This window comes from Cardiocondyla obscurior, linkage group LG10 (assembly GCF_019399895.1).
Source record: "Cardiocondyla obscurior isolate alpha-2009 linkage group LG10, Cobs3.1, whole genome shotgun sequence".
NCBI lineage: Eukaryota > Metazoa > Arthropoda > Insecta > Hymenoptera > Formicidae > Cardiocondyla > Cardiocondyla obscurior.
This window is the reverse complement of record NC_091873.1, coordinates 1,070,245-1,093,191: the sequence shown is the minus strand read 5'-3', so window position 1 is coordinate 1,093,191 and position 22,947 is coordinate 1,070,245. Positions and strand designations below refer to the sequence as shown.

Sequence of the window (22,947 nt, the reverse complement as noted above, 5' to 3'; positions counted from 1 at the left end):
TTTGTCACGGCGCGGGCAATAATTCAGGAACGACCTCGCCGATCCCTCACACGCGGTTGTTGGCTTAAACCGGCAATAATAGCCAGCCATTTGTCAGCGGGGGCCGCGCGCGTAAACCTTAACGCGGTATAGAGAGAAGATCTCTTCGCGTCGATGATGAGTAGCGATAAGAAGCCCAAATTCATGAAATAAACCGGACGTTTTTTTTCATTCAATCTTGCAGCACAAAAACGTATCCTCGATTTACATTGCACATCCAATGTAACTTACGTGCCTGTTTTCATTTAAAGACCCGGTCAGGTTACCGTGAATAAATTTCTACTTTCTACTTCAGATTTTATTTTAATAACGTTACAACCGACTGTTCGTGTTGTTTTTCGCCAGTGAGGCGCGAAATTATCGTCCGCGATAATCGCGGGGACACGCGCTCTCGGCTTATCGAGTGCCGTGTTGTCGTCGAATAACAAACCCGGCGGACCGCGAGTCGTACTTCAGACTTTATCTCGCGCCGGCACGCCGTCGCGATACTCACGACGAAACGAAACTTCGCGGGACCGCGGCGGTAAAGAATGCGGCGCGTTTCGGCTTGTAAATTCTTTCCCCAGCCGCCGGCGCCGGTGATGTACGATCGTACGAAAGTTGCGCGACGCGCGGACTCCCGCTTTTCCATGCGCATACCTTATCAAGCGGCCGCGGACATAACGCGACTGCACCTCCGGATCTTAACTGACATCTATGTGGCGAGAACTGCGGCGCGGTGCAGCTGTTCCCGTAATAAAGATTAACTATCTCCGGCCGTCCGTCGGGCTCGCCTCGTTTGTTGCGACAACGTCATAGAGCGACCGAGTTTCGCGGACGCTTTTCGACCCGGCACGCCATGCGGCACCCAAACACCGATTCTAAGTCGGACTTGATCGATATTTTTTTTTATACGGCCTTCCTATATTTTAGTTTGGGTTATTGAATCGTTAGTTCTTTCAAATTACTGTGATTGAAACGCGACTTCTGATTTTTACTGTTTACGAATTAAATTATTTTGGGGTTTTATTTTTTTTTTTTTTTTTTTTTTTTAAGTAGTTTCGCATATTTTTTGTACTCGAGGAATTAAAGATAACGCCGATTGGGGAGCATTCGATGAAACTTCTGGTAATGCACGATTTCCCGGTGGACTTCGCGGAGAAAATAGGTCGAGCGAGAGATCGCGATGCAGTTTCAGCCGCTTCTAAACTAGAAGCGAAGACGACGATGTTCTGTGTTGGGCTGAGATGGAACAAGTGTGCTCTCTGTTCGTCGAAGGGATTCGCGGAAGGAATCGAACTTGATAGGAAGTTTCGAAACAAAATACTACAGAAGCTCACCGCAAAGATACCCGTTTGTATCTCTGACTGAGGCAAACAGTAACGATAATACTAAGAAAAAGCGAGCGGAAACGGAAAGCGTAAGAACGAACGATTGAGGATATGCGTAAAAATTTCAGAATTGGAGCGAATCGTGAGATCCTGTCAAATGATACGGCCAAGTTCTGGATTGCGGGAGACCTCACAAATAAATCAATGCTAAAAGAAAAACTCTTAAAGGATTAAAACCTATTCAAAATTAAATTAATTGAAAACAATAGAAAAAAAAAAATAAAATAAAACTTTTAAATTGCGAGAAAAATTAATAGAAAAATTTCTACAACATTTATAATTCAGGTCGTTTAAATGCGCAAGTAAGAATACAAAGTTCGAGCACAAATGGCGCGAGCGAAAACGTAAGATTCGCGGCGAGGGAAGAAGATTCGAGCGAGAGTCGCGAAAAAGTTACGGAAGTGCGACCGGGAGAGCGTGTGGGTTTGTCGGAGGTAGATTCGGAATCGCGCTGCCCGCCGATGTTCGTCTGAGAGAGAGCTCTTCCACGATTTCGCCGGTCATATACCCGGTTCATCCGGCCCTTCGTTCTGTGATCCAAAGCTGGGAGAGCCTCGGGCGAGAGATGGCCCGGAAATAACACGGCCAATTGCAGAAAGAGGACTCGTCCCGCCGCGGCTTGCGAGTCCTCGCAATCCCGCGTCTTTTCTCTTCGAGAGCTCCACATGCTCAGAATCCACCCAGTAAATCAGTCGCCGCGGTGGTCGTATATGGAGGGATATATCGCGCTCATTGAAGCAGAAATGACTCCGCATCGATGCGATATCGCAAAAGGAAAGAATTAGAGCAGAGTTTATCGTTCTGTCGTGCGTACCTACGAATCCGGCAAGTTATATCCCTTCATCGCACACACATATGTTTGCCTTCCTCATAATTTTGCGCTTACCGCCGTAAAAAGTAGCAAAAGTATTTGACGTTAACACAGTTGTATATTAAACTTTCGGATAACAAAATTTAAATATTCTACGTTCAATATTTAGTGGAACTAAAATTAATATATATTGCAGCATATTTACGTGCCGTAGGTACAATATTCTTTATATTTGGTTTGTAAAATCAACAAAATAAAAAAAAAGTTGTTAAATAAAACATTTCGAAATGTGATATTAACGCAACGTTAAATTTTCATTAGTTTATTGCAACTGAATAAAAATAAAATTGCTTTAAGTAAATATAATAAATTAACATGCAACATGTCACATCGGCATTCCTTTTGTCTATGGATTATTTGATTAAAATCAAAGATATCGAATTTATATGCATTTTGTAATTAATTTGAATACGTTTAATGTCACTGCGCGCGTTATTAAATTTAATTTATCGAAAATGGAATCGGAATTTATGTTACACGACAAATACAACGAAGATATCGTAGAAAAAGAACATCACGGCGCGAGCAGCCGATTCATTTCATAATTAACTACGGAAGTAGTTGATCAATACTCGGCAAATTTCGCGCGAATAAACTGCGTTTTCAGCGGTCACGCAGTTTTGATTACGCCTGAATGTGTTATCGTTTTAATTACAAGTTATCATTTTAATTGCTAGTACAAGGACGCGTAACAAGGTAGCCGCCCAGGACGTTAATTCAATTTCGCATTTACCGTCCACCTCCCCTTTTTCTCCGCGCGCGGAAAGTCCGGGTTTCTTCCTCTCTCTCTCGCGACAGTTTACAGTTGGCCAACTTTTCCTGTTTCCTGTTTTCCGCGTTCCCCCGGACTTTCGAAAGTGGAGCAACGAGAATCGGAGAAATTCTGAAGGACAATGATGAGACGCGTACACGCGTTGCCTTCTACTCGTTACCCACCGTCAACTTTCAGTGGATGAACAGAACAAATACTCAAAGTAATTTACAGCCGTGTTTGCTTGAAAATTTATGCTGGACCGCGCCCGACGCGACGCGGCATCGCGCCGCGGAACAAATGTGCTCGGAGTAATTTATACCCGTTTACTTAAAAATTCCATTAGTCCAACGACGTCCGTCACGTCTGGCGTTTGAAAATGAAAATCTCTCGTCGGCGTTTGTGGATTTTGATTAATTAAATTCCGCGGGAAAACAAAAAGAAGGAGGGAAACTAGCGAATTTGATCGGTATGATTATCAGTGTAAATCACTCTCCGAAATTAAGCAAGTTGTAAATAGATCAAGATCAACTTATCCATAGCATTATTGATAGGTTTAGAGAACGAAAACACTGATTAATAAATCAAAAACAGGACGTCCAGAAAAATGGACAAGTACGTTGGATGAATAATTATTTGTAAAATTAAAACAAATCTTTATACATATATGTGCAGAATAAATCGTTGCAGAGCTTCAACTGTAAAGATAACTCGGGTATATTTGCACTCAGACTTCGAAGAATCTTGCGTCTTTTAAAATATTGTTTAAGAATACTTATTTAAATTTATAATCTAAATTAATAGGTGTCCAAATTACTCCGAATACTTTTTGCACCGACTGCATTTTATTTTGAGATGCGGATTAATTTTAAAATTTCTGTAAGACGGAAATAAATTTTTAGAAATAATTTTTGATAATCCTAAGATTTAATTATAACAGAATTGCTACAGAAAAATCTACAATTGGTTATCGTACTTTAAATACCAACAAAGTGTTTCTTTCTTATTTTTTTCCTGATTTTGAAAAAGAAAAGTGCCAGCGCCGATTATCAAAATGTGTCCGTAATTTGACGAAGAAGTATTGCTCGACGCGCTACATAAATTCGCCCCGGGGTGGCAACGGGTGGGAAAAGGGCGACGAAAAAGGTGCACGAGAGGGAAACTTGATGCGCGCGAGGCCGTGTACCGATGCGGACGTGCCTTTTATTACCGCATGCATTTAAATACAAAGAGACTCGGTTCGTCGACGGCGTGCACGCTACTTCTATGGAATTTGTCGGATATTCCTGAGGGAAGCTGCGTGACGCGCGACCTCCCTCCCCTGCACGGGGAATGCACTTTGTGCACACAGTCTCGTTCGTTGCGCTCGCACCCTTCACTCACTCTTTCTCCCTCTTTCTATCTCTCTCTGTATTTTTTTCGCGAGCGACGGTCCGCGCGACGTTTTCTTCTATTCACGTCTCTCCTTTTTTTTATGCTTGCAGGTGAGTATCATAGACGACGAGATTCAACTGGCGGAGAAGCGACTTTTTCGCTTTTCATGCACACGCTCAAAGAACTCCAGGCCCACGCGGTTCGTAGACGCTGAAGAAAAGGCTCGTCGAGACGATTCACGTTGGTGAAAGTAAGCCGGCATTCATAGATTAAAAGGATATGAAAAGCGGAATAATTCGTGCACGAAGAAATTGGAGTCTGTGCACGATTAATAATTTGATCGAGAGCCTTTATTGAAAATAAATATCTCGAAGATTGCGTTTCTTAAAACACTCAGCCAAGACAATTTTGATCGAAAATTATTTCTCGGCGCAACTTTTCTAGCGTCGTAGTAGAAGAAAATTATTAATCGGTAATTACCCTCAGTCTACAATTCGTGCGACTCCTCGTGTATTTAAATTTATTCGGCTCGTGTTCCGGATCGAATAAAATACATCCAATATAAACACTAATAAGCGTCGAGTCCTTAACCGTTTCTCGCGACGAAGGTAAAGGAATCGTAACGACGTTCGACTTGTACGCTCGTTTCTGCTCCCCTTATCTCGTTCCGGTAAAGACGAGAGATAGTCGACCGGAAAACGTGGAAATGGGGAGAAAAGGATCGCGGGGTGGGGCAGCAATTACCGGCGAGTTCTTCTCGAGAGTTTATATCAGGTGTCAAACCATTAACTCGTCGCGATGCTGCTTCGATTCCTTTCGCACTCCCACGGCGCTCGGGTGTTTCCTCTCGTTCGTGAATCGTCACGAATGAAACACGGCAAGGTCCACTGAATAAGTAATTTCTAAATGAGGAGAGGTCGACGAACTACGCTAATCGCGCACTATTTCAAGAGATATCGACTATCTATTTAAGGACGCGATATAATTTATAGATTGTCTCCGAAAGCTCGAAACTCAGCGATTGTTGTTCTATAAAAGAAATAATTGTTTATTCATATTGTAAAAAAGAAGAAAGGGTTAAGTTTAGTCAACTCGAAGGGACGAAGTACGTAACCCAAATGTTCCGGTTGCGGTGAAAAAGAGAGAATCGTGAGCAGTCGAATCGATGAATTCGTGAATATATTCTCAACTGCGATAATGGAATCACGAGACCGTCTGTCCCTTGCCGTCTCATCCTCAGGGTCCGCAAGTACCGAATCGTGATATCATGTGATCGAAAAACTCTGGAACAAGTAATGTGATCTCGCGAGCCTTCTCGTAATGGAGTTAGTATAATAGAGAGTGTCTGGCAGATTGTAATAATTCGAGCCGCTTGTAACACTAGCCAACAATATTCACTTTAATTATTTTGCTAGATATTAATTTATTATAATTGCACGAAAAATAAATTAGTATATATTGCATATGTTGAGTATCGAAAAAACACTTTCTACGACTGACGATTTATTATTAAATTTTTTTTCTTTAATTTTGCATTCCTCGATGAAAATATCTTTCGTCGAGATTCGTTGAAGAAAACGCGCTTCCGGACTTCGTCCGACGTTTGTCTGCGGAATAACAAGTTCGTTATCAATTCTCGCGGCAGTTTTGATAATAAAGTTTCCGTTTTTACGTTATTATTATCCAGGAGCTTTCTCATAGGCCGCTGATGATTAGTCGACGTGGCGGCGTGTAAACTTCGGTAAGGTGCTTAGAACGGAACTTTTCTAGGGCGCGTGTGACGACGACGAAAACGAGAATAAAAGTGTCATCGCGATAAGGGTATCTAAGTCAGTTCTTACCACCCGCCGACATCCCCAAGTCCGCGCGCGGGGGCAAAAACACAATCGAGTCTCGGTTGACCACGCTCGGAAACGAAAGGCGACCGAGTTCCGGCCGCTGGCAAGAAGAAGCGGAGAAAAACCGAGGAAGAATGAGCGAGATGCACGAGTGGCGAGATGGAGGTGGCTGCTCGCGAACCTCCGAGTATCCCGTGAGATTTGTATTATTCCTTCACTGAACGTCATTAGGAGAAAGGCGGAGGGAACGCAGGTGACCGGTACCTGTTGTTTCTTTTCAACGCCGGGCAGATAATAACATTGCGTGTATCCGAGTGTGCGTACGCGCGAAAAAACGAAAAGATACAACAATAATAATTAATAGCAGCTCGCATCAGATACTTTTCGCTGAAACAATTGTAACTGTACTTTATATTAATTCTAAGACACGCTTGTGCTCATCACGTATTATACACGGATTTTGGTACTTGGAAGAATAATCTCTCTCGCGTTTTTCATATCTAATTAATGAAATGGATCTACGTTTGCTCACAAATTGAAACGCGAGGTCGTTCAACGTCTGACGGATACGAAAGATACGATCGAAGACCCTGCGAGCGACGGTGTCATACCGCTTTTTTATAAGGCGCTACTAACGAGCAAAACTTCTCGCTCTTATGTTTGAGGGGTTTGGCCGGAGTTGTTTTCAGCATTTATTGCCGCGATGAATGCGAGACGTCGCGCGAGAATGGGAAAACGGAGGAAAACCACGCGGGTGACTCGAGGTTTCAAAAGGAGGGCTCCACCCTTTCCCCGCTCGGCTTTCTTTCTTCGGGTCGATCGGTAATCTCGAAAAAAGAAAAGATTTGGAGAAAGGAACTGCGAGAATTTTCTTAGTAGATCATTCGTTACGCGCACCCTCTTTTACATTCACGAGGGATTCGTTTCGGAGGGCGATGGAAAAAGGAAGAGGAAGGCATTGACTTGGCGTTCTGACAACCGACGCTGATCGATCTTCGCGCGCGAAAACGCTGGCGCGGGGAAAGAAATCTTTTTTTCAAATCGCACATCCGTCACAGAACGACTCGTTCGCGTGGATAGCTTTTAATACCGCTCGGCAGGATGAGATAGTTGTAATGATGCTGGACGGATCTTAAAGTTGAATGATTGATTGATATGAAATACGTCGGACAGTCCTGAAAAATAAATCCCGGGAAAAATATATATATATGTATATTAAAAACGACGGTTGATTAGAGCTGCCGGAATAAAAAAATCTCACTCGGAGAAAACCCGTTGCCGATTACATTTCGCGCCCTCACATTTTGCGTTTGCGTATTTGTTTGCAACAATTAACCGTTTGATTTTTACAAATATCAGATAGACTAATTACAGCCTTTGTCTTCCGCGTGGCCCGGCATCACGGCGCAATTCGATTCGATAGCAGTGAAATACGCCGGCGGTGCAATTACCCGCGATTCGTTACTGCGAATTTCCGCGCGGGATCCGCCGCGTGCGAGAAAGGGCCGCGAATAAATCGCCGCGTCGAAAAAATGGGGAAAAAATTTGGGTCACGTCGCCATTGATCTCCATTCGTTTTGCGAGAAGAACGATGCCGCCGCCGCCGCCGCGTTTGATTCATCGATCGCGAAAGAGAAAGAGAGAGGGAGAGGCCGAGCGTTTCCCTCGACGCTTCCGGTAAATGGCGATGTGATTTAGGTAAGGGCGACCAGCCACCTATCCCGACGAGGCGGGCTAGGCAACTCCAAGTTGCCGGTGGTCGGAATTCAATTAAGTCTTAAGCGTATCTCAGAACTATCGCGCCCGAGATGTCGCGGTGACCAGGAGGGAGCGTCTTCTCCACGAGATAGAAACAGAGGCGGTAGATAACGTACATATGTACTCCATTAAGGTGCCTACCTGTCTGCGACCAAGTAGCCGGGGTTCTAATAAACGGAGTAGATGCAGGGCAAACCACCGACGCGGCGTCAAATATCTTCGACAAAGTTAACGCAGCGATCTTATTATTTTTTTTTTTTTTTAACTAATAAACGCGGAAAGTTTATCAAACGTTTCTGCAAATAAATTTCTAATCACATGTATTTTTTTGTTTTTTTTTTTTTATTATTAAAACTTGAGAATTATGTTAAATTGTAAAATAAAATCATTAAAAAAATTATTTGCTGCATGGATTACTGTTGAACAATAATGAGTGCACGTAAAGATACGTTTTAAAATAAAAGCGATACTTTGACATTCGCTCGAACGGATTGAATGCGACGTGCCTTTCCCCATGGCCAGCATTAAACGGACCCCATAAAAGCGAGCGCACAATACCGCGCCTTCGTCGTCGCGGGGGGCGGCCGCTTATTAAAATCGTGGCCGGGATTACGAGATCGGGGGCGACATTAAGGACATTAATCACGCGCGTGTAAACGGGGCTTCGCTCGAGGACGACGCGCTTCCCGCTCGAAATTAGGGCTTGGACTAGCAGTCCCTCCTAACTCGCGGCTAATTTCTTTCGATTAGGGTCGGTAGCCGTTTGAGGGTGAAGAGCAACGCCTTCCGCGCGTGGTTTAATAATCTCGAGGAAAACGCTGTTTGTTTGTTGATAATTAACGTTGCAATTAACATTGTTTCTCCTTATGCTTTAATCGCGAGGTATTTTTAAGGCAGAAGTCCGGCGCGCTTGCATTTTGATAAACGTGGAAAAAAAAAGGTAAACTGGACGATTCGCGAAGCGATTAATCTGGTATGAATAACAGATGGTGATTTAATGCGGCACGGCGAAAAGCATCGGCGCGAATTAATGTTATCTAATAACAAAGTTCTTCCAGGCGCGGCGGAAGTCATTAAAGTTGCATTCTCATTAAGGAAACGTTACGGAATGTAACCGTGTTATGGAAAACCTATTTCCGTATCCATCTGACAATTTGCATAATTCCGTCGGGCTCTCTGATTCACTCTCTAAATTGAAACTGCGTCGCACTTAAAGCAATAGAAATCAATGATCGCTCGTATGAACGAGCGCAATGCGTATTGCATTTACCGCCCGACGAATGCGTTTTTCTTTGTAAAGCCCGTAATTAACGCTGCAATTGCGCTTTGTTGTTGCAATTATTTTTGTATTATTAACGGACGTCGCCGCGAGTTATTCGTGCGTTTTCCATATTAACGCGCAAACATCGCGTTGCTCAAAAGAGTTGCTAATCATTTACAGGAATTATTTACGTAGCGCTGCAGAACCTGCGTCTCGTGAAAACCTGAAAGCAACGTACAGAAAACGCGACTCATTGGACAAAATTGCAGCGGAGACGAAAAATATAAATTTATTTAGTTGGCGTCTTTAATTGCTACTTATTACCCACGTAACATTTTAAAGATACACTTCTTACAACTTATTAATATATTATATCCTTTTGCGCTATTATTTTCCAGCTAAGTTTCTATCCTAAAAGCAGCTTCGTACTTGTTTTTAAAAGAGTTAAGGAAAATGATAAAAATTTAATCACTATAAAAATAAAGATTTGGTTAGTAACGTGGACCCCGTGATAAGAACGTTGCTTTTGTTTCGGTTTTTCTCTCCCCCGAGCTCAACCCGCGAGGCGAGTGAACGTGGTGGCGTATCGTGCTCTATTCATTTGGATACACGCGGAAACACGCGGCGCATGCGAGACATCTTTAGCGCCGAGCGAAAAACTTTTTACATGACATCTGGCGAACGCAAACGTCGCGCGGCAGGGAATATTGTCGGCAGTAGTTGCTGCCTACATCTCGCGCGCCGAGAGTCGTAACGCGACATCTGTTTGGAATGAACGAGCAAAGGGATCGAGGGAAAGAGAAGGCGAAGACGCGGGCAAAGGGGTGGAACGAAAATGCAAAGGGAAACGCGAGAGAGACAGGGAGGAAAGGGGTGGTTTTTCGGGCGCTCGAAGTGACGCGCTTCCAAGGAGCAAGAACACGAAGAGAGAACCGCCGACGTCGACATTATCCAGTCTGAGAGACATTATATTCGCGTTGGGCGCGTGAATGCGATTGCGCTCGTTCCCGCGAGCGGCTTTGGTTGCTAAAATACGCTCGCAGCAGTCGCGACAGTGCGCGGCCGTGCAAGAACGGCGACAATCACTTATTTCGACAGCCGCGAGATAAAGTTAAAAATCAATCTAAACTGTAAACTCATTAATTAGAAATTTCAAACGATTATTCTCGTGACAAAAGCTGAATATAGTTAGTAATAAGTTTCGTATAAAATTAATTTTAAAGCCAATTTATGTATCTTTATTCCACTTATTATTTCTATAGTTTTTACTTGAAAATTTCGAGAAGTAGCGGAAGGTATACCAGATCTTTGACGTTAAAAATTAAAATACACATATTTCAAGCTTGAAGAATCCAGCCGAGCTGGGATTAATCGCAGTAGGTAGGTTTTCGCAGATTTGATTGTAAAACTCGATTTATATCTTCGTTCACCTCGTCTTGAAATATTTCTGTTCTAATTTAACCGAGTGCGCGAGGATTAATTCGGACGCGTTTGTCTAATTTAATTACGGATGCGGCAGGTCGTTTCTGATCGCGTCGAACGAAACGGCACGGAAGATTCGTCCTTTCGCGGAACATCGTAATTTTGGGATTGTGCTCCCATTTGCCGGCGAAAATAGCAATTCGACTAATCCGAGCGAATGACGGAAAGAGAGATAGCGGAAATCGGGCGGGTCTCGGGCCGCAGGATAGACGAGACCGAGGAAGCTGCGGCAGGATGTGGAGGACCGAAGGACGAGTCGCCAACTGTCGCGGTGGCCGTAGCCTTCGTCGGATAATCGCGAAGCTAAACTTTCTCCATAAATCACGAAACGGTTCGCGGATATGTACCTACTATTGCTTCGAGAACGGACGGAAGAAAATGGCGAGACAGAACCGAGAGGGGGAGGGCGAGGGACTCAAAGTTGAGCGCGGATCGCTGGGAATATAATGGATATTAATGTTCCCACTATGCTGATTTCGTCTACGCCGCATTGCACGCATACGAGAGATCTGAAGAAAGGTATAATCGACTTAGTTGGTTACACCCGGCAGCCGCGACGCGTCTTTCGAGTCCCCTTTCCCTCTTTCTAGATAAATGGTTGCATTAACGCGACGTGTTTGATTCGTAAATGAGAATTTATTAACCGTTGACGAAATAAGTATTAGTACGATGGATAGGTTTTCCTTGTGCTTTTCTATTTTCTCAGTCACGGACACGATCGCTTCAATTTTCATTCGAAATATCGGAACACGTCACGCGGGAATACGTATACACTCGATGTAATTTGACATGATCGAGCGAATAAAAGAAATTCTCTCTCTCTCTTTCTCCCATCTGTTTTGTCGGGGCTTGTTTCGAATGGCGTGGTATCGAACGCGAGATCTGCCGATGAGCAACGAGATACTGTCGCGCGCAGAGAATCGCGACACGTCCGAAAATGCGCTGAGAAATAAGAGCGCGACGGCCGTCGCCAAGGGGCTGCTCTTTCGTTTCTGTCGGGGAAAATGCGCGCCACCCTCACAACACTCGAGGGATGGTTTGTTTCCGCAGGCTGTATCAGGTATTTCGCTATTTTCGCCGCTGCGCCCGATGGGCGTGTCCGTGGTTTTGCTCCTTTTGCGATGGCTCGCGAAAACGCGTTACAAGGCGCACGTTATCGTTGTATCGCGAAAATCATCTCGGCTGCTGTTTCGCCGGACGCGGATGATGAGAAAGACGGCGTGGGATACCGCGCGAGACATCTTCGGCAACGAGAAATTGTGCTCCTTTAGACGTTTATCTGATTCGATGCGACGTCGTTTACGCCGCGGTGGCGTCGCGTATTTACGTCTGTGTGTGTAATGCATAGTGAATACATCGATATGAAAAGACGCCAAGTATTGTTGCAAGGTGAGGGCGTTGTCATGTCGCGGATCGAGCTCGATATCGACTTAAATAATATGGAAAAATAGGAATATTCGGAATATTTTATAAGACCGTAATATGGTATAAAATCACGCACATAAAACGTAGATAAAAATCTTGCATGTCTTTACTTAAAAAAAAAAAAAAAAAAAAAAAAAGAAAAAGAAAAACATTCTTATTGGGATATAAAAGTTTCATAAAATAATGTTTAGAAAAGATTTGAAATTTAAAAGTCCTTTGGAAGAGTTTGAAATTTCCATATCAATAAGTCGGAAGTTAAAAATACATTCGAAAAATTAAGAGGATTGAAAAGTTAAGGTAAAAAATTTGAAATCCAAATGCGCAATCTGAAATTTCAAAAATCTCGAGATTACCGAGGTTCAATGAGTCTCCTCTCGAGCCAGGCGGATTCAACAATTTCGCAATCTGGCGATCTTGAAATTCATAAAATCGACATATTCAAGGTCCGAGCGTATAAAGCGGAGGCATCGAAAATCTCATGAATGCGCATATGCACCGTTTCGAGATGTGAATCTTTTATTAAAATGTTAGATGGCACAGAGAGCACGAGAGAGAACGGTCTCGTCAGCGAATAATGTTACGGTTTCGCGTTTGGCGGGGAATTCCGGAAGATCACAGGAGCACGTTAGATATGTGAAATTGCGGCAGTTTACGCGGTCTCTTTCTTTCTTCTTACCCTTATCTTTCTCTCGGATGCTCATGGATCGAGTTAGGAGAATGGGCGATCGTGACAATCGTATCGCCCGCACTTTCGTTCGCCCTCCGGGTTAACGTCCACCTTCTATTTTCCGCGGGGCGAATTAGGTACGAATAGCGATCTCAGTTGCCTTCAAACCCTTTCCGCAAATGCTCTTGGCGTGGCTCAACTTTGTCCCTGGCTCTAAGCTCGTTCGGGTAATTTTATCGTCCGTCTGCCAGCCAGCTGGCCGGCTTCTGCTCTTTCGTGACAACTAATTTATTTGGTCGCGAAAGCAACCGACGAAGAGTGAGGCGGGAGACGGAAGCGAAGAGAAAGGGAGAATGAACAGAGAAGGTGAGAGAAGGGTGAGATTGAGACGAAGAGGTAAAACGCAAAGGGTTGCCGCGGGAAATCGATACAGCGCTCTTCCAGATTTTATCCCCTTTCTCCGCGCTCCTCTTCTCTCTCGCGTGCTCTTTCTATTTCTCTCTTCATCGTTCCGCCTCAATCGGCGTAGAGAAAAGTTTCCGTACAGACGCTTAGTTACAGCGGCTTCCGCGGATAATCCTTCCGCCAATTTCGCGAAATTATGTTCCACGCGGTCTTAGCTGGGGTTTCAATAAGGCGAAGCACGGGCTGCGCGTGGGCCGCGAAGAGCGAAGTTAAGTAACACAATCCGCCCTCTAACTAGATATAATTCCTACGAGTAATTCGCGAGAATTTCGCAATTACTCGAAGGAGCCATTACTCGAAAAAGAATTCCCATTTGGCGAAATATCGTCTTTGCCGCTTTCCGCTATGTTTCACTTTCTGTGCGTTGCGTCGATGTAACTATTGCTTGGTCGCGAGACGTCGTGAAAAAGATACGCGAGATTCTTTTCAAGATCAATTAGCTCGGCGGGAGAGATGAGAAACCTTTCTAGGCGGAACTTTCGATAAACTGAATTCGAGCTACTAACAATAAGACGACCGATATACCTGCGATCTATGCGGAGCGCATTTAAACGCTAGTAATTCTGTTTATGTCTTTGGGCAAATATCCAGCGGCAAATGAATGAAAGGTGGTAGGACAGGGTGCGCGCTTATCGCGATCTCCGCCGACCTTCCAAGTGCTAAAATGAGTTTCGGCAAATTGTAGAGACGGGACGGCGCGTCACGATAGCAAACGAGGCTAATCTCGAGCGGAGATACGTTTACACGCGCGCACGGGATAAGGGCAGAACAGGCAGCTGTTCCGTTGAGATCGTTATATGATCCTTGTCTGTGAAAGCGCCTGCCGCGCCGTTTTACGATTCGTTCGCAGAGATGAGGACAGGATGCGACGCTAATTATCGTCACCGCGCCTTCTGGCCTTCTGCTGTCCTAGCAAATAAACATTCATTATGGTCCAAAGTGGAACGAATGTTCTGTTAGAGTTTTACGAGACTCGTTGGCGCTAAACGTACGAGGTGACGGTTTAAGCGAGCTGCCGATGAGAGTGTCCACGACGAGGTACTGGGCGTGTCAGAGCCAATATCTCTCGGAGAAAATCGGATCGAAATGAGGAAAGTTTAAGTGCAGAAGCTGATACACTTAAGTCAACTGTTCTACGCGTTAATTTTTATTCGAGAAGTTGATTCTATTTATCCAGATATAAAATAAAATTTTATTTTAAACTAATAATTTTATAAATTACATATAAAGTAATAATTAATATTTATAATTGAGATAATATTTTTTATTTGTTAAAGTACGATGTATCGTTATATTAATAAAAAGTAAGAAAAAAAAAAAAAGAAAAAAAGGTAAAGCAAACATACATATTTTTCGCGCGACAATATAACTTCGTTATCGAAGAATTGTAAAAAAAATTGGAACGCCTATAATCCGAGGAAACATTCCACGCTTATCAAACGCAGTCATCTTTTCTCCGAGAGTTGTTGCTAACAGCGATTCCCCCGACGCGATTTTAAATGAAACGACGAGCGTGTCGGGGTATCGCTCTAAAATCCACCGCAGAGTAACCGGAAGAAGGAGATCGGTCGTTCGCAAAAGGGGCTGAGATACAAGCTCGATAAGTGAGAGGCGTCTAAGAGCGGCAGGGGAAGGATTATTCGAACGAAAGTCCTGCACTTGGCGATTCCTGCGGGACGTCTAGGTCGAACTCGGGAGACAGGCCGAGGGGGGAAAAGAGCAAGACTGCGACGTCGTCCGAGGAGGCAACGACACCTCCGACTTATTCGAGGAAGAACCATTCCTAGTTTAGATTCTTCGGCACGGACATGCTTGAAAACACTCGCGCGGGAAAGAACGGATAAGTAGAGTAAAAGAGATGTGGGCGAATGGGAAAAGAATCGTTGATAGATCACGCGAATATACCGTTAAGAAATCGTCTTGGTTAAAGAACTCGTTCGGCACCGTTTACAGCTAGGATTTTTTACCTTAATCGCGTCTTTGTTTAAAATCATAAATTTATATTCACACACGTGTAGCGTATTTTTCATAAGAAAAAGAGCACGTAGAATTGACATTATGACATTTTGTTTGCAAAATCCGATTGTTTTATTAACGCTATATCGAGAATTAATCGCGAAAAAAAAAAAAAAACGACCAAGACATCTTCTACCTTACAGAGTCACGTTCTCTCATCTCTTCGGTTCTTAATTGAACGATCGCCGTAACTATATCGGCCCCAATATCGCCGTGACACGTGAACATGTCGGTGCCGCGGAATTCAGCGCGCGAGATACATTCTAAGGGCCGGCGAGAACGACGGCAACGGGCGCCAAGGGAAGTTAACTCGACATGGCAACTCGAGGGAGAGAGGAGGCTCGATCGATGCCCGCATTGTTTCACTGCGGCCTTGCGGCGACGAGCACTCCTCTCTCTCTCCCTTTCTTCGAAGGATCGTTCCCTTCTTTCCGTCTCCGCCGTCGTCGTTCTCTTCTCCCGCGAGAAACGCGGCGACGATGAGAAAGGGGGCAGAGGGAACGATGCAGACGATGTTGCTGAGACAGCATCCGCGCTCTTACTTCGGCGATGCACTTGACCATATCCACCACGTTGCAGCACTTTTGCATGCGAAATGCATGGCTGCTTGCCACGAGTGAGCACTCGACTTTGTGCGGTTTTTATCGATAATGCGAGTTTTCTGCACGAGTAACGGATGTTCTTCAGAAGGCGAGAAAAAAAAATTGAAAGATGCGGGTGGCAAGGGAGGAATATTTACGCGGGCTGTGCGGAAACGCTAATGCAGTCTCACTTCGAACGCGGAATAACTCATGTTTACCGAGGCCGCGAATAGCACGTCCGGCGAGCAAACTTTCCGGAAGTTATGCGCCCGCTGTTCGGGTAACGTGCAGAAATGCGAGTATTGCACGTGTAGCCGATCGCTGGAAATACGCATATCGTATCCTCGCGAGGAAAAAAAATCGAAATGCTTTATCAATCGCCGAGGCGTCAGGGAAGAAACCGATGATATAACTTTTACGCGGTTCTCCAAGTTTCGCCTGTCTATCGAATGATGTGCTTCGGATCTCGACGTTGGCCCAGCATTCGCTGCAACTTCTAACAGTCTCCTTATCTATTGCAGTCGATAAGACATAAAATTGTATTTTTTTTTCCGCGTATTTATTTTCTGTTTTACACGTTACGTTCCATTTTCGCACACGTATTTTTGTATATCAAACGTCGAAAAACGTTTATGTTCGAAGAACGATCGAGTTGCCTTTTCTATTCGTGACAAATAATTTTCATAAATAATTTCAAAAGGGATAAAAGCGGAACCTTTCTCCTCTCTCAGGCTTATGCATTTTGTATTATTTTTCGTGCGCGATTTATCGCGCGGCATTTGCGCAGCATGTAAAATCGATGTTAAGCCTGAAGCGTAATGGAAATTCATTAGCGGTGCCGATATTTCAAGCGCTGCCCCCAAGTTTACATATATTTATTACAAGAGGCTGATAACTCCCGGCGGTGCCGATATTTATTATCGCGTACACGCGAACATTGTCACCGGGAGTCCCGACTTCGCATAAGTCATCGGCGCGACATCGCCATCGACGAATTTATCATTCGAGTTATGCGTCATTGTTCCATGGTGGTCGACGGCATAATGCCACCGTGGTGCGATATAATGAAGGGAATGTAAGCGCAGCCATTGTAATCCCATTACAACACGCAGAAAAACTTTATAATTCTTTCGCGAACTTGGAACTTCTAATTCTTACCCATCTTATTGGTTATGATTTATTTTCTCTATCCCGATTTTAAATATTTTTTAATATTTTATATTATACCCAGAATTAAATTTTTTTTTTATATGTATACAATTTTTTTTTACAGTGAGTTTAGTTGATTAATTTCTCGAACTATTTCAATTTTCAGGTGCTTGCGATCAGCGTTGCTCATCGCGATTTCGACTCTACGACTGAAAAACTACACGATGAGTTTGAACCTTATATATAATTTGACATACATGAATATACCGCGTGTCTACGGGATTGCCGAGCCTGTAATTTGACCCGCAATCCGTCCGCTGTCTACCACTTTGCTTTTGTAAAGTCAGTCGTGAATCGAGCGAGGTATACCGATAGTGATAGGCTGCGAGCGGTAACGGCTCTCTCATTTTTGAACATGCTGATCGCTCGGAATAATATAACGAGCCGACCAGATTGCCCGGTCGAAAAAAATAAAAAAGATTGCTTACCCGTTCGATTTAGATTCCTGGTCGCCTGAGAAACACGATTCGCCCACGCGTGCTGTAAAAAAATTGTTCACGAAAGCAATTAGTTTCTTTAGCAAAAAGAATCTGGAAATTATTTGCATTATTCGGTACATATACTAGTAATTAAAAAAAAAAAATAAGAGTGAGAGGTGTACGTGCCGTGCGCGAGCTACGTTCTCCTATAATTTTCTTTTTTGTGGTTTGTAATTGGGGTCTTTTAAAAAATAGCGCGCGCATGATTTCTTCTAGTTTTATAAAATGCGCATTTTTAATAATTTTCAACGAATATTCATGAATCGAAAAATCGGAAAGCTTACAAGTTCAAAATGTTGGAGTTTAAAATTTCATCTGAAATTTCAACGGACGGAGAATACGAAAATATCACGTGTCCATTAAATCTTTTCAAACTCCACGTCAAAAACGAGGGAAAAAAAAAAATTTACCATCCCGCGAATTCCGCGAACCATTTCGCAACGTTGTGAATTTTATACTTCGGTTGTACGGAGAATTTTGCGTTTAAAAGTATACGTGTATATACGTTCCGAGTTGTCTTCGTGCTCGACAAATTCTAAGAGGTATTCACAATGTTCCATCGACTTAGAGCGGCTTCTTTCGAAACAAAAATATACAAAACGTATTCGGAGAGACGAGGGGACGCGCCCGACGAAATCTCTCGCGGAACAGGACGCGACTGTGCGTGTTTGCTGATCCGGAGCACTCGAGCATGACCACGAGAAGAGGGACGCGGGAGCCGGTGGCGCGACAAAAGGTACGACAGCTTAAGCTGCTAGGCTCGGAGCCTGTGGAAGGAATCTATGTCTCCGGACACAAATAGTTGTGACAGATGCCGGGTTATGTAAACAGGACTCGATGATACCGCGCATTGTGTCACCGCGATCCAGGGAGAAAGACACACTCGGTCGACCATTTAAGCGACTACAATAGCCGGGATTTGTGAAATAAGCGGGTACGTAAGCGCGTCTTGCGATCGAACAACGCACGCCGACCGGCCGGCCGCGGCCGGGGCCCACTCAATTAAACCGACGCTACAATTCCGTTGCGATACTGCCGCGGGTATCGATCCGCGCCGTCTTTCTATTTTTCACGCCTCCCGCGGATAATGAATAACGAGTCACGGTCAATACCGCTGAAAAACATTATCGAACTTGTCAGCACGTTCATTTAAATATTTTATTGAACTACTTTCGAAAAGCGGACACGGAGTGCAAGCGAAAAGCGGCCGTGACGTTTCCACAAATAGGAGCGCGCGACTAAATAAAAGCGTTTGGCAAATTTATATCAAACGAGTGTCAACCGATACATATTCGCCTCTCTATAAAGCTGACGTGCAAATGTATGAAAAAAAAAAAAAAAATGTACGGTCTCTCTTTGCCCCGTAGCCGAAATTGAGATCGAAAGTCTGGACCATTTTACATATCACCTTCTTGCGCGACCGACGAGTTTTGTATTTCGTCGACTTACGACGGGGATAATAAAAGCCGACCAGGCAATCGCATTCCGTTCATTGATCGGCCGTGGAATTTTTCTTCCCACAAAGGCGAATCGCGGAGGGCCATTCAGCAATGCTGGCGATCGCGGTAAATCAGTTTCGACGCGAAATCGGCGATAAGTCGCAATTCCAAACGTTCGTCATTATCTCGCTCCTTCTTTTTCTCTCGTTCACACCTGCCCGTCTTCCTCCTCCGTTCTCTCGTCATTCCGTCTGCCTTTTTCCTTCCGCGTCTCTCCACTTTCCGATGTTTACGCGACACCCGCTCGACCGCGAAAGAGCTGAAATTCCATCGACCGAATCGCTTTATGGGTGCTCGCAGGGTGGATCAAAGTTTCATCTTGAAAGTCCTACGTACTCACGCTTAAATGTTTTCCTCCACGACAAAAGGTACTTCCGGTGGCGGGAAGAGAGAAGGAACGGAAGAAGCAAGCGGTGAAAATATACCGAGGTATCCGCGGATAACCAAAGTTACGATGCAGAACGATAAATCGAGCGGGGGTAAGCGAGACTTTCCAAAGATAAGATGGCTAAAGATAAAAATTGAATCGGCCCCGCGGATCTTACGTCGGATATAAATCCTTTATTTGTCTTGGCAAAAAATCGTGTTGCTCCATAACTAATATAGTTTCAAAATCAAAAAAACACCGTGCAGGTTTTCGAAAGCATGCAGCAGTTTGTTCGCTCATTATTAATATCGATTTTAATAAATTATTAACAGTCAGTAAAATACTTTTAGCATTGTATATAATTTATAAATATTAATTTTCCATAAAAACATATTTATCAAAATTATTTAAAAATAATATAATAATTGTAAAAGCAAATCTTGCATTAATAATAAAAAATATAAAAACAACTAAAGCTGATAAAACGCTGTACGTGTAATACAATACTATATCATGTAAAACACTATACGCAGCATATTTCTGAAGAGAAATCAAGATTGAAATAAGTGGAACAGTCAAAATTAATATCCACTACCGCATATAGTTCGCATAAAAAATTAGTATGTCGGAACGAGCACGCTACGTAGAACGGATATTACTCGTTATGCTTCATGCATCTTCCTTCATTTCTTATTCACTCCTCAGCATCCCCGGAGATGCGAGGATGGGGTAGAAAGACTCAATTTTCTACGAATGGAGTTTTGAACCTCAGCCAACGGCAGACGACAGATGTAATTATAACGGTGCGGAAAAGTGTCCCTAATTGCAGAATTCATCGGTAGAATGTTAATGCTAATGTTGGAAAGGTATTTAACGACGAAACCCCCAATGGCGCATACTCTCAGCGTCATAATTACGGTGTTAAACAGCCGAAATCCGTACGTTTTCATCCCGATCATCGCTCGTGTGATTCGCGTATTTCCTATCCATGCAAGCAAATTTAATTTAAATATTTTAAGACGTAAGAAAAAATGTCCACATAAAAAATCATGTGCGATGTACTTTTAAGGACTTCCGATTTCGAAAATCGACGCAACTTTATATAGTATGCAACGGATACCGAAGCACGTCGCCGTGCAGACATAAAAGTATGCAAAGTTTCACCGTTTCGCTCGCCGGGAGTATACGGATACATCTGCGAATCTGCTCGTCAAAAGTTCGTCTCAAAGGAAATATACCGCGAACGTCACTCGCGGACACGCGCGTCTCTCTTGAAGTTTTCTCAGCAAAAGGAAGCTTCTTCCGGGCGAACGAATTCGCGAACGTGCGCCTGTCTTTCTCCTTCTCATTCAATGAAAGTTTCCGTCTTAAACGTCTTATTAAACCTTGCAATTTCCCGCATCAAGCCGCCGCAGTGAGGCTTTTGCGCGAGTTACTTTTCCCATGGAACCTTGATATTCTCGCTAATAACCGTCACTGATTTCACTTCGCTTTACCGTGAAGAAATTTCCGTTTTAGAAGAAATGTTGAAAACGTTCCGTTTATTCGTTTACCGTATAGAATTCAAAAAGTAAGGTTCTGTCATTTAAGAAAAAAAAGTCTGTCTAGTATCCATCTAGCCACTGTCCATCGTGAGTCGTGTAGCGAGACAATTATTACTGCTAGTCGTGTAGCGAGACAATTATGCCGGTCGATGTAAACGCACGCACGTGCTCACGGTGCGGGCGGCGGCCGGCAAACTCGGCAGTCGAGCGCAGTTAACATGAATCAGTACGCGCAGTAGACTAGTAACGCGGCCAAAAAACGTTTAGATTTTCTAGCTCGTTAAACTAAATTCTGTTGAAAGAAAATTGCAATTGCAATAAAAATTATCTCAATTTAATGAACAAAACGAAAAAGCAACGTTTAAATTCACTGCGGACTGCTCGAAATAGGTTGTTAAGTACTAAAAAAAATTGAAATTAAATCAGATATGGATATAGCAAAGAAAAAAAACTATGTATAATTTCGAATACAGTAAAAAAAGATACAGATGTCTTTTAATGTTTCTATTAAAATGCAATTCCGCATCTAACGCCCGTAACGATGATCTCCTCTTCTCAATCGCGTCTTTCTCTCTCCTGCAGCTTCCCTTGTTTCTCCTTTATTCATTAAATAACCGCGCTGCAGTTCCCAGACGACGTCGCGGAGCAACTTCTAAACGGCCCTTCCGGAAAATGCAAATGCACGTGCCGTTTACCCGCCCCCGCCCGCAGTAATTAAAAGGGCACGCAAAGACAACTTACATACCGAAGAAGTTGATGCACTCTCCTCGCGTCCCCCCGCGCACCGTCGCTAATGAGAACTCGCGCCGTTCTTCGCTTCAAGTACGTTAATTCGTTATTTCAACCGAGAAGGGGACGGGCGTTTCGCTTTGCTTTGCCAAACTTTCAGTCTGAAGATGCACTGGAGACAATGATCGAGCAGGCGCTACGCGTGGCACTTTAGTGCCTTCGTCAAATTTTCAAATAATATATATTATCACGAAAAATACTCCTATCTACCTATCAGGCTAAAAAAAAACTGCAAAACTTGCGTGCTTAATTAATTCTACCAACGAAATGGAATAATACGTTTAATAATAATTGAATCATATCGCAACACGATGTAAGGAAATGGGAGACGCGTGTATACGATAACCAATTTCTGCGGAATCTCACGGGTGCATGACGCGTCGCGCGGGGGAGGAGGGACTTCCGATTTCCGTAGTTTCCACGGAAATTCTCGGACACACGCGGAAGCTTACTTCTGGAACCGGGGCGAAATTGCACGGCCGAGGGCCGTCACCATTTCGAATTCGGGTATTGAACACGGTACGTGGTTATCGGCGCTTCCAGACCAGTTGGCCGACAACCGCCAGTTATACGTATGCGCCGCCCAAGTCTCGTAATAAGAAACTCTGAATTCGTCGGTGACACACGTAGCGCGAGTATAACGCGCGGAAATAGATACGTTCGAGCAAAGGGTCGGATCGGCGGGAACTTTCCTTGGGCGCACAATGTTCGAGTTCGCGGAAAGATGCACTGCTTTATTGTCGCGAAAGGTATAGATTCAATAAATTTAATCTTTTAATTATTTGTACGAGAGCCATCGCGACGAGACAAAAGGTCGGTTTTGGACGCGTGGCCTACACTATGTTAAGCGTTTATATTACATATACATATCCGCGGTAATGGACCGACATTCGTCTGGTAATAATATAAAGAAAAGATTTCTTTTCGTTCGTCTTTTTCTTCGCGCGAGCTTAATGTGTCCAACTTACGCAATCGCTTTTGAGAAGCTCGCATTTCGTCGTCCATTGTGAACGGGCACTCTGGCACGAAACCGCATCGCGATGAGATGAAAGAAAAATCGAGCGGTCGGACGATTATCACTGGAACGCATATAACCGTGCGATTTATGCATTACGGAGTTTATTCATCCGCGACTCGCGTTTCTCGACGACAGCACTTTAAA

The 22,947-nt window shown here is 43.8% G+C and overlaps 1 long non-coding RNA gene across 1 annotated transcript in view; it reads right to left on the bottom strand.

Moving 5' to 3' along the window:
* LOC139105863 (uncharacterized) overlaps nucleotides 1–22,947 on the bottom strand; it is a 150,656-nt gene that overhangs the window by 59,201 nt on the left and 68,508 nt on the right. Inside the window, exon 3 of the long non-coding RNA XR_011546250.1 lies at nucleotides 17,536–17,587. This is a non-coding gene — a long non-coding RNA (uncharacterized lncRNA). The remainder of the gene's footprint in view (nucleotides 1–17,535; nucleotides 17,588–22,947) is intronic.